The sequence below is a fragment of the Primulina eburnea genome, chromosome 1 (genome assembly GCF_022965805.1).
Source record: "Primulina eburnea isolate SZY01 chromosome 1, ASM2296580v1, whole genome shotgun sequence".
NCBI lineage: Eukaryota > Viridiplantae > Streptophyta > Magnoliopsida > Lamiales > Gesneriaceae > Primulina > Primulina eburnea.
The window spans coordinates 33,227,451-33,243,177 of record NC_133101.1 but is presented as its reverse complement, the minus strand read 5'-3'; positions in this window follow the sequence as shown (position 1 = coordinate 33,243,177).

The window sequence follows — 15,727 nt, the reverse complement described above, 5'->3', positions numbered from 1 at the left end:
TCGACTCAACTCTAATTCTAGGGATCCCGGTGTGAATAAGACGTCAATGGCTGTCACCTACCCTCTCAATCGGGGTGACTGTACGTCTTATTCCTAGACTTCGGTCATATCTGTATCGAATGTCTACAATCGGATTGAATCTGGTCTGAAGCGTCGATACCACCGAACATCTAGTTTGGCAGGTCTGCCAAAAACTCTCCTATCTCAAATGCTTGAATATAGATCTATAAACAAAGCCTCATCATATCAAGAGAATTGAATATAATTCTATAAACAATTCAAAATCATATCAAAAGATAAACAACAATTCTAGTATGTGATTTTGTTGGGAAACTCAAATTAGATCTCATTTGAGTTATATCTTCCCCAAAAAAAACATGAATTATACCTTTCGTCGCACAATCTGTGTCGTAGTCGAAGTCTCGAAGACGAATCTGTCAATATCAAATCTGAAATGGAAATGTTGATATATATTCTATCAATCTTTAATCTCAATCAACACATATCCAATTTTGTAAAACGGAGTCAAAAGATTAAAACCATAAACAATCTCAAATGGCGAATAATTCGTAGTTGAATGCATGCAACGATTATACGCAAACTCAACAAATGGTAAACAATCTTCCCAATTCTTTAAGTTCTTTTTAAGAATAGCACGCAAAAGTGTTCTTAAAGTTCTATTGACAACTTCAATTTGTCCATCCGTTTGAGGATGACATGTAGTAGAAAACAACAATTTTGTGTCAATTTTAGCCCATAACGTCTTCCAAAAGTAACTCAAGAATCTAACATCGCGATCAGAAACAATAGTCCTAGGCATGCCATGCAACCTAACGACTTCTCTAAAGAATAGGTCTGCAATGTGAAATGCATCATCAGTTTTGTGACAAGCAATAAAATGTGTTATTTTAGAAAACCTATCCACAACAACAAATATAGAATCCCTCCCCTTCTTTGTCCTAGGCAACCCCAAAACAAAGTCCATAGAAATATCAACCCAAGGTTCACTAGGGACGGGAAGTGGTGTATACAAGCCATGTGGTTGTGTTTTAGATTTAGCTTGCCTACAAGTAATGCACCTATCACAAACACGCTCAACGTCACGTTTCATGTGTGGCCAATAGAAGTGTTCATGCAATGCACTTAAAGTTTTAGCCACACCAAAATGTCCCATTAGACCACCCCCATGCACTTCCCTAACAAGTAATTCACGAATGGATGATCTAGGAATGCACAACCTATCTTCTTTAAACAAGAAACCATGATGCAAATAAAATTTGTCATGTGGACCATGCATACATGTTTCAAATTCATTCTTAAAATCCTCATCTAGCACAAATAATTCCTTCACATGCTCAAATCCGAAAACTTTATACTCCAAAGTAGAGACTATTACATACCTCCGTGATAGTGCGTCGGCCACTACATTTTCCTTACCTTGCTTGTACTTGATGATGTAGGGAAATGTTTCAATGAATGCCACCCACTTGGCGTGCCACTTGTTCAACTTCTGCTGCCCCTTAAGGTGCTCAAGAGATTCATGATCCATGTGAATCACAAACTCCTTAGGCCTCAAGTAGTGCTGCCACGTCTCTAGAGTTCTCACAAGTGCGTAGAACTCCTTATCATACGTGGGGTAGTTCAAGGCTGCTCCATTGAGCTTCTCGCTAAAGTACGCCACTGGCCGTCCTCCTTTCATCAAAACTCAACCAATACCTACACCTAACGCATCACATTCAATTTCAAAAGTGTTAGAAAAATCAGGTAAAACAAGTAAAGAAGCATTAATCAATTTGTGCTTAATAAGATTAAAAGACTTCTCTTGCTCCTCGCCCCAATAGAATGAAACGTTTTGCTTAATTACCGCCGTCATCGGTGCTGCAAGTGTGCTAAAATCCTTTACACACCTCCTATAGAAGCTTGAAAGTCCATGAAAACTTCGGACTTGACCAAGAGTAGTAGGCGATGGCCAATCTCGAATAGCACTTACCTTGTCTTCATCCACTTGTATTTTTAGAGTAGGTGCCCGTCGAGCCAAGTGTTGGCCGAGTGTTCACAATGAAACTCTATGTATAAGCAATCTTTATTTTAGTAATATTTGATATTATTATTTTGGCACATCTTTATCTGTATACCCATGCTAGTTGCATAGATAAAGCCCTTGAATATACAAATAGTAGAAAGAATATGAGATGCTCATATGATGAGTATCATGAAACTCATATTTGTAATACTGTATATTCTAAACGGTTCCTAGTCGATTCAGCCGCCACTAAGAAGGATATAGGCCGCTCGAGTTCGAGACTAGTATCTGCGATGTGAGTACCATGTTTCATTGGTAGGGGACATTGTGATGACCGAACATGCAGATAGGTGCTCCTTGTTGAGTGCACTGAACAACCCTCCATAAAAGGACTTTCCAAGTGGTTCTCACTTATCGAGTGGAAACGTCCTAGTTTATGGTTGTACACCGTTAGTCCTTATGACCCGAGACAACATTGAGACTCTATGTGCTAGACTTACACTTTGACTTGTTTACCGACTCTCATGGGGTCATCAGGTGGCAAGGTTGGGTGTTCTGTCGAAACACATAGGAGTCAATGCATTGTAGTCGGGGATTCACCGCTTACCTTCGGGTATAGATATCCTATGTGTTATCATGTGTATGTAGGTTGAAATCTCTGGCCAGAGTATGGTGGTAATTATGAAAGGGGTTTCATAGATTACACCATCGATGCAACTACGACATGACACATAGTATCGATTCATTGACAACTCTCGATAAACCAATGGTTGTCGAATCGGTCGGGATATATGAGTTGAAGGGACCGTACTGTACGCTAACCATAATTGAATGGTTCTTGCAGGCACTATCATTTGATACCTAGGGAATCATGTAAGCGATGCTGCTAGGCGTTTAACATGATTGGTTGGGTACTATCAGACTTGGGTAAATTCAAGTAATGTTTAATTAGTCTCAAATATGTTTGAGATAATTAAATTTAGTCCATGGTTTTTAATTTGTTAAAAACCATCTAATATATCATGCATGGGAGGTGAAGGGTTGGGAGACAACTTTTTCTATTTTCAAGGCATGGCATGCACATGCTTTAACTCTACTTTTTGCAAGTCCAAGACAAGTCTCCCTTCCCCCCATTATTGAGATACCATGGCCGAAATCCTCTACACATTCTCTCCAAGTTTTCTCTCAATTTTCTTCTTCAAGTGTTGAGGAATGAAAAACACTTCTCGAAGAAAAATGCTCTAATTTTTCTAGTGCAAAATTAGAGTGGTTCTAGCTAGTTGGTGGTGGGCTTAATATTTGAGCAAGGTGGGCTCAAAGGAAGCTTGAAGATTGTCTTGCCATTGAAGAGCTTAGTTGTATATCAACTAAGTTGGAGCCATCATCAATCTTTTAAGATTGATAGGTACATTTCTAAACACCCTATGAATGTCATTTTGGTGTTTTATTGTATTTGTTGCACAAAGAACATGGTGGCCGAAATTTTCTACAAGAAAATAAAATTTTTGAACTTCCGTTGCACTTCCGGTCACCGTAACCGATCCCCTTTCATGTATCCCCTGTGAGCTTACCACAAAACTAAGAAAGACAAGTTTGCTTGTACAAAAATCACATTTCTTTAAGTTAGCATATAGATTTTCGGCCTCAGTGTGATTAGCACAAGTCTCAAGTGATTAACATGCTCATCCAAGTCTTTTTGCTATATACTAGGATATCATCAAAGTAAACAAAAACAAATTTTCCTAGGTATGCACGCAAGACATGGTTCATTAACCTCATAAAAGTGCTAGGAGCGTTAGTTAAGCCAAAAGACATGACCATCCACTCATATAACCCATACTTGGTTTTAAAAGCCGTTTTCCACTCATCACCTTCCCTCATCCTAATTTGGTGATAACCACTCTTCAAATCAATTTTGCTAAAGATACAAGCACCATGCAATTCATCTAACATATCATCTAGTCTAGGTATGGGATGCCTATACTTAATGGTAATGTTATTAATTGCCTTAAAATCTACACACATACTCCATGAGCCATCTTTCTTAGGAACTAATAAAACAGGTACCGCACAAGGTGACATGGACTCACGCACAAAACCCCTATCTAACAACTCACTTACCCGTGGAAGCTCCTTGGTCTCCTCCGGATTGCTCCTATAAGCTGGACGATTTGGCAATGCACTCCCGGGCACCAAATCAATTTGGTGCTCAATCCCTCTCAATGGTGGTAGTCCTTGAGGTAGCTCCTCCGGAAATATATCATCAAATTCCTGCAAGAGTGAAACAACAAAGCTCGGAAGGAACCCGGAAATATCACTTGTGTTAAAGAGGTTCTCTTTATAAAGAATCAACACAAGTGGTTCTCTTTCCTCTCATTTTCTTTCCTCTCATTTTTATTTTGTATGGCTATCTCACTCTTTTTATCACTCTTTTTTTCAGCCATCTTATTTTTGTTTTCAAAGGCCATCTCACTTTTTAGTTCACTCTTTTTTTTGGCCTCATCTCTCTTCTTTTTTTTCAAATGGTCCTCCAACACTTGCTTTGGGGACACGGGAAGTAAAACAATGGAATCTTTCTTCATCATAAATGAATACCTATAAAACAATGGAATCTTTCTTCATCATAAATGAATACCTATTCTTGTACCCATCATGTGTCACCCGCCTATCATATTGCCAAGGTCTACCCAACAAGATATGACATGCATGCATGGGTACCACATCACACAAGACCTCATCCACATACTTCCCAATAGAAAATGACACCAAAACTTGTTTGTTCACCTTCACCTCCGCACAATCGTTCAACCATTGAAGCCTATATGATTGAGAATTCTTTAATGTAGGTAAACCCAATTTTTTCACCATCTCATTACTAGCCACATTGGTACAACTCCCCCCATCTATGATTAAATTGCAAACCTTTTGATTTACAAAACACCTAGTATGGAACAAGTTTTCCCTTTGGTTAATCTCCTCCTCCTTGACTTGGGCACTCATGATACGCCTAGTCACTAGTGCTTCACCTACAACCGCTCCATATCCCTCATCAGGATCCTCTAACGCAGGCATCTCATCATCATCGTCTTCCACCTCACTTTGAGACTCATACTCACCATATTCATTCAAAATCATTACCTTTTTATTAGGACACTCACTAGCAATATGTCCTAACCCTTGGCACCTAAAACATCTAGTATCTCTAGAACGAGTAAGAGGAGTTTCAGATTTACCTTCCAATCCTTGTTTAGGCGCCTCTTGCTTGCTCTCAATCTTGGGCTTGATCACCACTTTATTTTCATCACGTTTTGCTACATTTGGTCGCCAAGAAGATGATGAACTCCCAGTTTGATTAGTGCGGCCAACTCCACGTCTTTTGAGTTGTTGCTCCACCTTTATGGCCATTTGCACCATCTCGTCTAGATCCAAGTAGTGCCTAAGCTCCACTTGATCTTGAATTCCATGTTCAAACCACAAAGAAAATGATCCATGGTCGCCTCACTATCCTCCTCAATGTTTGCCCTAATCATGACTAACTCCATCTCCTTGTAGTAGTCCTCAACACTCTTCACCCGTTGCCTTAAAGTTTGTAACCTCTTAAATATCTCCCTATAGTAGTGATTGGGCACAAACCTTTTTCTCATCACTCTTTTCATCTCATCCCAAGACTCAATAGGTATCTCATTATACCTCCTTCTAGTGGTCACTAGTTGATCCCACCAAATGAGAGCACAGTCTAAGAATTCCACCACCGCCAACCTCACTAGTGGTGACATTCAAACACAAACTCTACCCTCTTTTCCCACTCTAAATACGCCTCCGGGTCAGATTTCTCATGGAACGATGGAATTTTCATCTTAATGCTACCCATGTTACCATCTTCCCTATCCTCATCATATCTACCCCGTACGGCTTCTCTTTTTCCTCTACCATATCTTCTACCTCTTCCATTCCTACCCCAATTTTCATTTTGACTCTCCTCATCTCCACCAAAATCATACTCCTCATCCTCTCTACTCAAATCCTTAGGTTTAGACTTACTCCCACTAACACCAACCTCAAGATTATTTTCAATGGCTGAAATACGATAGTTTAAACTATTATTTTTATTTTGTTAAATTTTTGCTTGTTCTTTAAGATTATCAATCTCTTTAACTAAATCATGTATAGTAACTGGATTTTGTTTACTATATTTCTGTTGTAGAAGATTTTTAACTTCTTTCATTGAATAAGCTTGTTCTTGTTTAACCAAAAATGTTATTATTATTGCTAGTTGATGTAGTATTCTCCATTTGATCTATAATTGTAGATTTTAATACTGGATCCTTAATCATTTTAAGGAATTTTAAAATATTATTGTTTGTTAATACATTAATATTTAAATCTTGAAATTGAGACATAAGTTTATAAACTCATCATTTTTATCCTCTATAGGATTAATACAAGATTTTCCTAGTATACAGTTATTGCATTCTTCTAAATCTGAAATATCATATTCATTATCTATAATATCTTCGGAATTATAAGATTCTGAAGAATTCTCAGTTTCACTATCTGAATTAATATTCGAATCCATTATTATTTTAAATAATGTTTCTTTTATATTTTCATCTATATCTAAATTATTAATTTTGTTTTTAGCCCAACATTGATTAGTATAATGTCCTGGCTTTTTACATTTTCTACAAATTATTAATTTATTTTTAGCTTTATCAGCTTTCCTACCAGATTTCCATGATTCACGGATTTCTTTTCTTTTTTCTATCTTTTTGTCTATAAGACAAATGTCTTTTCTTATAAATCTTATCAACTTTATCTTTAATTTTCTTCTTACCTTTATTAGGTAACTCCATACCAAATTGATCACAAAATTTAGCTAGTTGTTTTTTTCTCTAGTAAATTCTGTCTTTTAATTTGATTATTTAATTTTAGTTCATTACAGAGAGCTAGACCCTCTTGAATACAAGTATTTATTAAATTTCCATAAGTATAATTATCATAAGAAATATTTATATCATCTTTTCTTAATACTTTTTTAACCCTTTCAGCAAATAAAAAAGGTAGACCATCTATAAATTTAGCTTTTTAAAGACTATTATTACAGTCTGGAATCTCATAAATACGAGATAAGAAAGTATCTTTATACCATCTAAAATCAGTAAGTGTTTTACATTTTAGATTACTTAATAAAGTTCTAATTTGTTCACTATTATCAGTTAATTTTCCAGTAAAATGTTCAATCATAGTCAATATTAATGTATAAACTACATTTTCTGATTGAATATTATTCTCTATCTTTATGGAATTAAAAATTTCATCTTTTTAAGAATAATGTAAATAATTATCCGACCAACCTTTAAGTTGGCCAGTAAATCCGGCTGTTATCATTTTAGCAATATTTTTATCAGTATTGCCTGATGTTTTACAAACAATACTATACATAAGCATTCTGTGAGCAGTATTATAAATTTGCTTATCACTAAAACCATCAATATTCCATTCATAAATATTTTCCCATTATAACTATGAGCAAAAATATATTCTTGTTATTCAATAAGAACATCCATGGGAGTAGTTTTATTATAATAATATTTGGTTGTGGTAGGTCTATCTGCCCATTTAATTTTATTAATTTCTTCATCAGAATGATTATTAATTTTTTCTAATTCTTCAAACTTTTCATTAAGAGTATTTAAATTAATATTTCTAAATTTTTCTCCTGATAATTTTTCTATTTTAGAAACAGAATTTTTAAATTTAAAATCCTTTATATCAGGAGGGAATTGTATATATGAAGTAGCAACAAAAACAATATTAGTTTCTGGTTCTTCTATATGAACATCTGGTTTAGTTTTATTAATAGCTAAAATAATTTTATCAATACGATCATTAAGAGAATTAATCTCTTCTCTTATTATAGTAAGATATAAATTTGTGCAATTCTGTTTTTCAATTATTTGATTAATATGTTTAACAGTAATTTGTAACATATCATTCTCAAATAATTTTGAAAAAGCAGTAAAATTTAAAATTTTATTATTTTTTTTATAATAAAAGATTGTTGAGGAGGATAAACAGATTTTTGAATCTGTCCTGAAGAAAGTTTATAATTTCTTTCAAGAATAGAAATATAATCTATAATAACCAAGGAACAAAATGTATTAGTTTATTCTGGTTTTCACAATATTTATAAAATGTTGAAACAATATAATCAAACTCTTCTTCAGAGATACTTTTAAAATATCAATCTCTGAAAGATTCTCATTTGGGTAAATAAAATTCTGCATTGATCTTTGCTCTAGCAGAAGATCCTTTAGTAAAATCAATTTTTGATTTACTATTTATTAAATACTAAAATTCATTTCTGAAACAGTATCAGTTTCTCTAACTTTTTGAAAGTTACTTTTATGAACAATATTATTTTGATTCATAATTAAATCATCTACTATATCTTGTACAGAAGACTCTACATCTTCTCTTATCTGAGAAGTAGAAGCTCTAGAAGTCTGAGGAACATCCATCATATAATCTAAAGGTGAAATAAAAGAATGACTAGATCTTATTATTCCCATAAGGGATTGTTTCCAATTCAAATTTCTACCATATTTTAAAGCTGCTATAAAGTTTTCTAGTAGTCCTTCTAAAGTTAAAGGTCTAAATACAATTTGAATTAAACCTATATGAATAAATCTGTAATTTTTCCTATAAGGCATAATATCTTTATTGTTTAATAATCTAATAACCATCTCATTATTATGAAGAGGTATTGATGATTCTGTAGTTTTAACTACTTGTTGAAAACCAATTCTTTCAAAAGTTCCTAACTTATAGATCATTTTAGATTCTATATTAGGAATAGTCAATTTATTTAATAAATCTAAATTTTCAGGTAAATCATATTCTTCATTTAAACTGTTTTTAACAGTTTCTTTCATACTGAAAATATTCATTTGAATAAAAAGTGCTAAATTATTAACCAGACTATTTCCATGGCTCTGATACCATCTGAGGCTTAGAATCAAAGAGGAATCTGATACGTGGCATTGTTTTACCAAATTTTTCCTTAGTGGCTTTCACACACATGGAGATTATTGGTTTCCAGCCTATATACCATTTTCAACTCATACAGAGCTAAGAAAATGAAGAATTTAAATTTCAGAATAATAATGAATATAATATTCTTGTTTGGAATTTTTACAAAACACAAAAGATTTACAAAATATATACCAAAGAAATTAAACAACAAAGGATTTATCGAGGGCCCAAAGAATCATAATTCATAAAAATTATAGAACCCGAAAATCAGATTACGTATAAGCCATGAATAATTTCTATTATTTAAATTAAAAATGAATATTTTACATATTTATGAAGTGTTTTAATTATTTTAAAAATAGATGTTTAGTTTTATCTTTTCAGGATAAATACGCGAGGCCGGACTGGAGTTTGGAGATTAGAGATAAAATTAATAATAAGAAAGACATTCCTAAATTTAATTTAGGTCCAAGAATAATTTAATTTAAAGGAAAAGAATGTCCTTGGGATTTAATAAATTAATTAGAGTTAAGTTGGTAAATAAGTTATTAAGTTAATATTTAATTAAAGCTTAAAAAAAATATGTAAATAAAAGGAGGATGAATTAATCTAGGTATAAAATAGTCAAGAAATTAAACATAACATTTAAATACTTAAATTTTAAGTCAAGTATGCCATGCAACGTTCTACTCTAAATTAAATTGTCATTCATAAATATATATATATATATATATATATATATATATATATATATATATATATATATATATATATATATATATATAATTAATGTATTAAACCTTAAGAATTCAAAATGCAAGAATTAAAACACTAACATACCATGCAAGAGGTAGTAATAATATTTTGTTAAGACAATTCAAAAATTGTAGTAAACCTCATTCAAATCACCTCATTAGCCTTTAAGGTGAATACAATTCCTCACCTTTAATTCATTATTATTAGTGAATTCAAACACAATAATATACCTAGAGTCTTCCTTAACCCATCATGCTAGTAACTGAACGAAATCATGCAAGGAAAGGAATCGGCAACTAAGGGAGAAGACACAATTCAAAAACCCATTCAACTCTTGCACTAGTAACTCCTAACTAAATGCATATTATTACCCCCTTAACACCTCCTATAACACCCTTATTCATTGCCTAACAAACCTACACCCTCACCTTCGAAAATGCATCAGAATATCAGCAGCTTAATCGTGTAAGAATAGCACAAGAACAAGAAAGGAAATCCAACTCCGTTCCGTCGCGTCGTATTGTCGTTTTGATTTGTTTTTTCAAAACAAATTCCAGGCATGTATATATTGTTTCTTTGCTCTTCAATCAAGTTCTATAGATATGTTTAAACCATTATGTAAGTATGATTCAAGCAAGAACATGAAAATGACAGCAAGAAATTTTTAGAAAATTCTGTACAGCATCTCGGCCCTTGGTATTTATCTTCACGGTTGAGTTGTTTTTGCTGAGTCCAGGTGGTTGCTTCGGTTCCAGGCTGTCAAGGCTTCATATAGGCATGCTTCAGAGGGTGTTAGAGTGTTGTTAGTACATTTGTTTCAGTCCATACACTCAGTACAAAGAATGGACAGCAACAATTCCATTAAGTGCAGATTTTGTCAAAAATATTCTGTCAATTGGTTGTTTGGGATGGGAGTTCGAATCATGGCTGTCCTAGGGACTGTAGCCATGGTTAGAACCCTTCCTTATCATGTCAAGGACGTGACCAAGGTGTTCTTTCAAAGCTTGGTTAATGGTCCCATCGAATTTTTAAAACAAAACACACACATGTCCCATGGTTCATTTTTCTGGTATGGGTGATGAGTTTCGGGTTCTATGTGTTTGGATGGATTGTGGCCTGCTTATAACCTATAGCCATGGTTCATACAACACTCCATCATGTCTAGATCAAGATATGGTTGATGAAATGGCCACTGGAACGACCCACGACAGTAAAACAACTCAATACATTCCACTGCACAGATTTGATGCTATCGGTTGATACTTTCTGTTGTCCTAGGTGTTGGCTTGGGTTGTGGTTGGCTTTTAGCCCTTAGCCATGGTATAAGACATGTCTTAAGATGTTGGTAAGAGTCTTTGGGTGGCGGTTCAAGCCCTTGGTCATAAAATTTCAGAGTTACACCTGAAATACACAAGATGCTCCTGCTGCACGTTTGACAGCAACTTTGGGTCACATTTTTTGTGCTTGTTTGAGTTCTTGGTTGGCTTTTAGCCCATGGCCTTGGACTGGATAGTACCTTAATGAGTTAGGAAATTCATGTTTTTGCCGTTCGTGGTTTAGTCGAGTTTAGAGGTCGTACGAGAATTTACGGCGAAAGGTGCCAAAATGACTCTCGAAAGAGTGTTTTATGTTTTTGGATTCCTTTCACCTATTTTCGTTTTTACAGTTATTATGCATATTTTTTCAGTAGGTTTGGGGTATTTTAATCATGGTTAAACGTCGATTTAATGTTGGTTCGGGTTGGTAGAAAGCCATGGTTAAAAATCAATTTATTGGTTCTAATCGTCTCGTTTTTGGTTTTATTGTTAAGTTTTTGTCAATTTAAGATTTATTTCATGTGTCACATATTAGTAGTAAGTCGCAGCAAGCCTGGGAGCGATCCAACTCATCCGGTAAAAATAAGGTTATAATTATATTACGTGCATAAAAATACAAAATGTTTATTTTTGAGATATATGTTATATGTCTTGTGGCCACCTTATGCTTATGGGTTTGGAAGTCGGTAGGAACAACCGAGGACCTCTCCGCCCGATGACTTACGACCGGTTTATGATTATGTATGGGTACGAACATCCAGTCCAAGGGCTGAGGTTGATCTCTACCGCCCAGTATACTGTGGTTTAGTCTGATCAGGCGCTTACGCTATGTTATGGGCAACTTGATTAGAAACATTATCTCTACCAGAAAAATTACGACATGTTATGACAGAGCTCTATTGAGCGAAGCTTTTATGTATGAATTTTCAGATATGCACGTAGTTATAATTATTCATGATATGATTTTCACTGTACGCTCTACGATACTTTATTTTTATGATGCATGCGATTTTATGATATATTTACTTGTTATTCACGATATATACATGTTGAGTCTTTAGACTCACTAGACTTGATTGTTGTAGGTATTGATGAGGCCGAGACAGCAAGCGGAGACCAGTGAGCGATCTTGGGACAGCAGTAGTAGACCCGAGGACCTCATGATTTAGTTTATGCACCTTTTATCATTCAAACTTAATTTTAACATGTTGGATTATTTTTAAATTGCTGTTTGAAATACATTGTTGACTTCCACTGTTATTTTAAAGTTAAAACTATTTACATGTTTAATTTGTAAATTGGGAAAGTTATTTATTTATTTATTTAGAAAATTTTTTAATAATTCCGCAAAATTATGAATACGAAATATGGGCCTTCACAGTTGGTATCAGAGCCTATGATCTTGTAAAGGGTTGTACTAATACTGCTCTCGAGAAGCTCATGAAGTCACGTCTGCGGTCTGTAAGTTTTATGATTACGCATTTATTTTAAAGCTTGAAATATTTTTACATCATGATTGCATGAAAGATTTTACGCCAAGATTACGATTATGCATTATTTATTTAAATTTAAAGAAATAGTGGAATTATGCATGTTGGTTACGTATGGGTTATAATTATGGAACAGTATGCCTCCTAGACGCCGTGTTGGACGCTCGAGAGGTGATGATGAGCGCCGTCATGAGGACGGTGAGGATCAGAGATAAGGGGAGAACGAGGATAGAGATTTACCACCACCCCCTCCACCAGACATGAATGCCCAGATGCTAGCTAGGATGACTCAGTTCTTCGCTCAGTTTGCGGGGAACAATGCAGTGGGATCCAGATAGATGGGACCAGAAGCTATCTATGAGTGGTTTATGAAGATGCGACCAAAGGAGTTCTTAGGGACGTCCGATCCTATGGAAGCCGAGGGTTGGATTAAGTCCCTTGAGGTTATTTTCGAGTTTATGGGGCTTGATGATGGAGATAGGGTTCGATGTGCGACCTACCTTTTCGGAGGAGACGCTCGCCTATGGTGGGAAGGAGCATCAGTGGCATTGGATTTGACTACTTTGAGCTGGGAGCACTTCACATAGGTATTCTATTCTAAATATTTTACTAAGGACGTGCGTTCGAGGTTGACCACGGAGTTCATGACACTGAGGCAGTGAGACTTGACTATTACGGAGTTCATCCATAAGTTCGAGAGGGGATGTCACTTTGTACCCCTAATTGCTAATGATGCTGGAGCTAAATTGAGGCATTTTCTGAATGGTCTGCGGCCGGTCTTACGCCGTGATGTTAGGGTGGCTGGCCCTACTACCTATGACGTTGCTGTTTCCAGAGCTCTAGCGGCAGAGCAAGACCAGCATGATATTGAGCGTGATCGCCAGGGTAAACGACCATTTCAGGCACCACACCGCCCTCCTCAGCCGCAACATCAGAATAAGAGACCTTTCCACGGCCCACACAGGAACAGAGGGCCGCAGCAGCAACAGCAGGGACGAGCAGTCCCGAGGACAGTTGAGTATCCAGTCTGTGCCAAGTGCTCACGTTGTCATGCTGGGCCTTGTATGTATGGTTCGGGAAAGTGTTACAAATGTGGTAGTACTGACCACATATTGAAGAATTGCCCTCAGAAGAATCTGCCTTCCCAAGGCAGAGTTTTTGCTCTCCATGCTGTGGAGACTAACCCGGAGACGATGCTCATGACAGGTATCCTAAATCCTTAAGTTGTATTTGAAGTTTAATGTTTTGGGTTAAGATTTTGAACTTAGAATTTATGATAGGATTGCATGTTCTAATCAGTGTTAGCTATGGGAATTTAGGTTAGAAGAACTTTGACCTTTGTATGTCTATAAGCATAGTTCTTGTAAAACTATTGGGTTTAGCATAATATTCCAATCATTTAGGGAGAATCTTTATAGCCGGTTCAACTACGAAAGCCTTGATAGATTCAGGGGCTACTCATTCGTTCATTTCAGAAACCTTTGCAAATTCTCTCAAGATCAAATCAATTGGGCTAGACATAGCATATTCCGTAACATTGCCTTCTGGAGAGGAGATGACAACCACTAATGTGATCCGAGATATAGACCTTGAACTTCATGCTAATCTTGTGTATGCGGATCTTATCGTTCTGCCGATGCCAGAATTTGATATCATTCTAGGGATGGACTGGCTATTGAGGAACAGAATTTTGATTGACTTCTAGCAGAGATCTGTTCTCGTCCGACCGCCGGGGATGAAACAATTCTTATTCGAGCCAGACAGGTATTTTAATTTACCGCGTATGATATCTTGTGTCCAGGCTAGGAAGCTCATTCATAGATGTTGCCGAGCATTTTTAGCTACTCTTGTATCTGTTCCCGAGACTCCCAAACAGTCAGCATCCGATGTTCCAATCGTCCGGGATTTTCTAGTCGTTTTTCCTGATGACGTCTCTGGATTACCACCTGTGCGAGAGGTGGAATTTTCTATTGAGCTTATGCCCGGTACGACACCGATCTCAAAGGCGCCGTATATATTAGCACCGACGGAGATGGCAGAACTCAAGAAACAGATTCAGGAACTTCTTGACAAGGAGTTCATTTGCCCGAGCTTTTCACCATGGGATGCATCGGTCTTGTTTGTGAAGAAAAAAGATGGTTCGATGAGGCTCTGTATTGATTACCGGGAGTTGAACAGAGTTACAGTGAAGAAAAAATACCCACTCCCGAGGATTGAAGATTTATTTGATCAGTTATAGGAAGCTTCAGTATTTTCCAAGATCGATCTGCGTTCTGGGTATCATCAGTTACGGGTGAAAGATGCCGATGTTCTCAAGACTGCTTTCAGGACTCGTTATGGACACTTCGAGTTCCTTGTGATGCCGTTCGGTTTGACGAATTCGCCAGCGATCTTCATGGATCTCATTAATCGCGTATTCCAGCCGTATCTTGATCAATTCGTGATAGTATTCATAGATGATATTCTCATCTAATCAAAGAATCAAGAGGATCACAGCAGACATCTGACACAATACTGCAGACCTTACAAAAGCACAAACTATTCGCGAAGTTCAGCAAATGCGAGTTCTGGTTAGAGAAAGTGGCGTTCTTAGGCCACGTCGTGTCTAGCAGTGGTATTGAGGTAGACCCAGCAAAACTTGCAGCAGTCAGAGATTGGGTTGTGCCGCAAAATGCATCAGAGAACCGTAGTTTCCTTGGGCTAGCAGGATACTATCGGAAGTTTATTCGGGGATTCTCCTCCATTGCAGTTCCACTCACATCATTGACGAAGAAGAATGTTAAGTATGTGTGGAGCGAGGAATGTCAGAAGAGCTTCGATACATTGAAGCAAGCTCTTATTTCAGCACCAGTGTTGGCCCTGCCGTCAGGACCCGGAGATTTTGTTTTGTATATAGATGCTTCGAAACTTGGGTTAGGCGCAGTATTGATGCAGCATTGGAAGGTGATAGCGTATGCTTCTCGTCAGTTGAAGATTCATGAGAAGAATTATCCTACCCATAATCTAGAGTTGGCAGCCGTAGTATTTGCATTGAAGATTTGGAGGCACTATTTGTACGGAGAGAAGTGTCAGATCTTTACCGACCACAAAAGTCTCAAATACTTCTT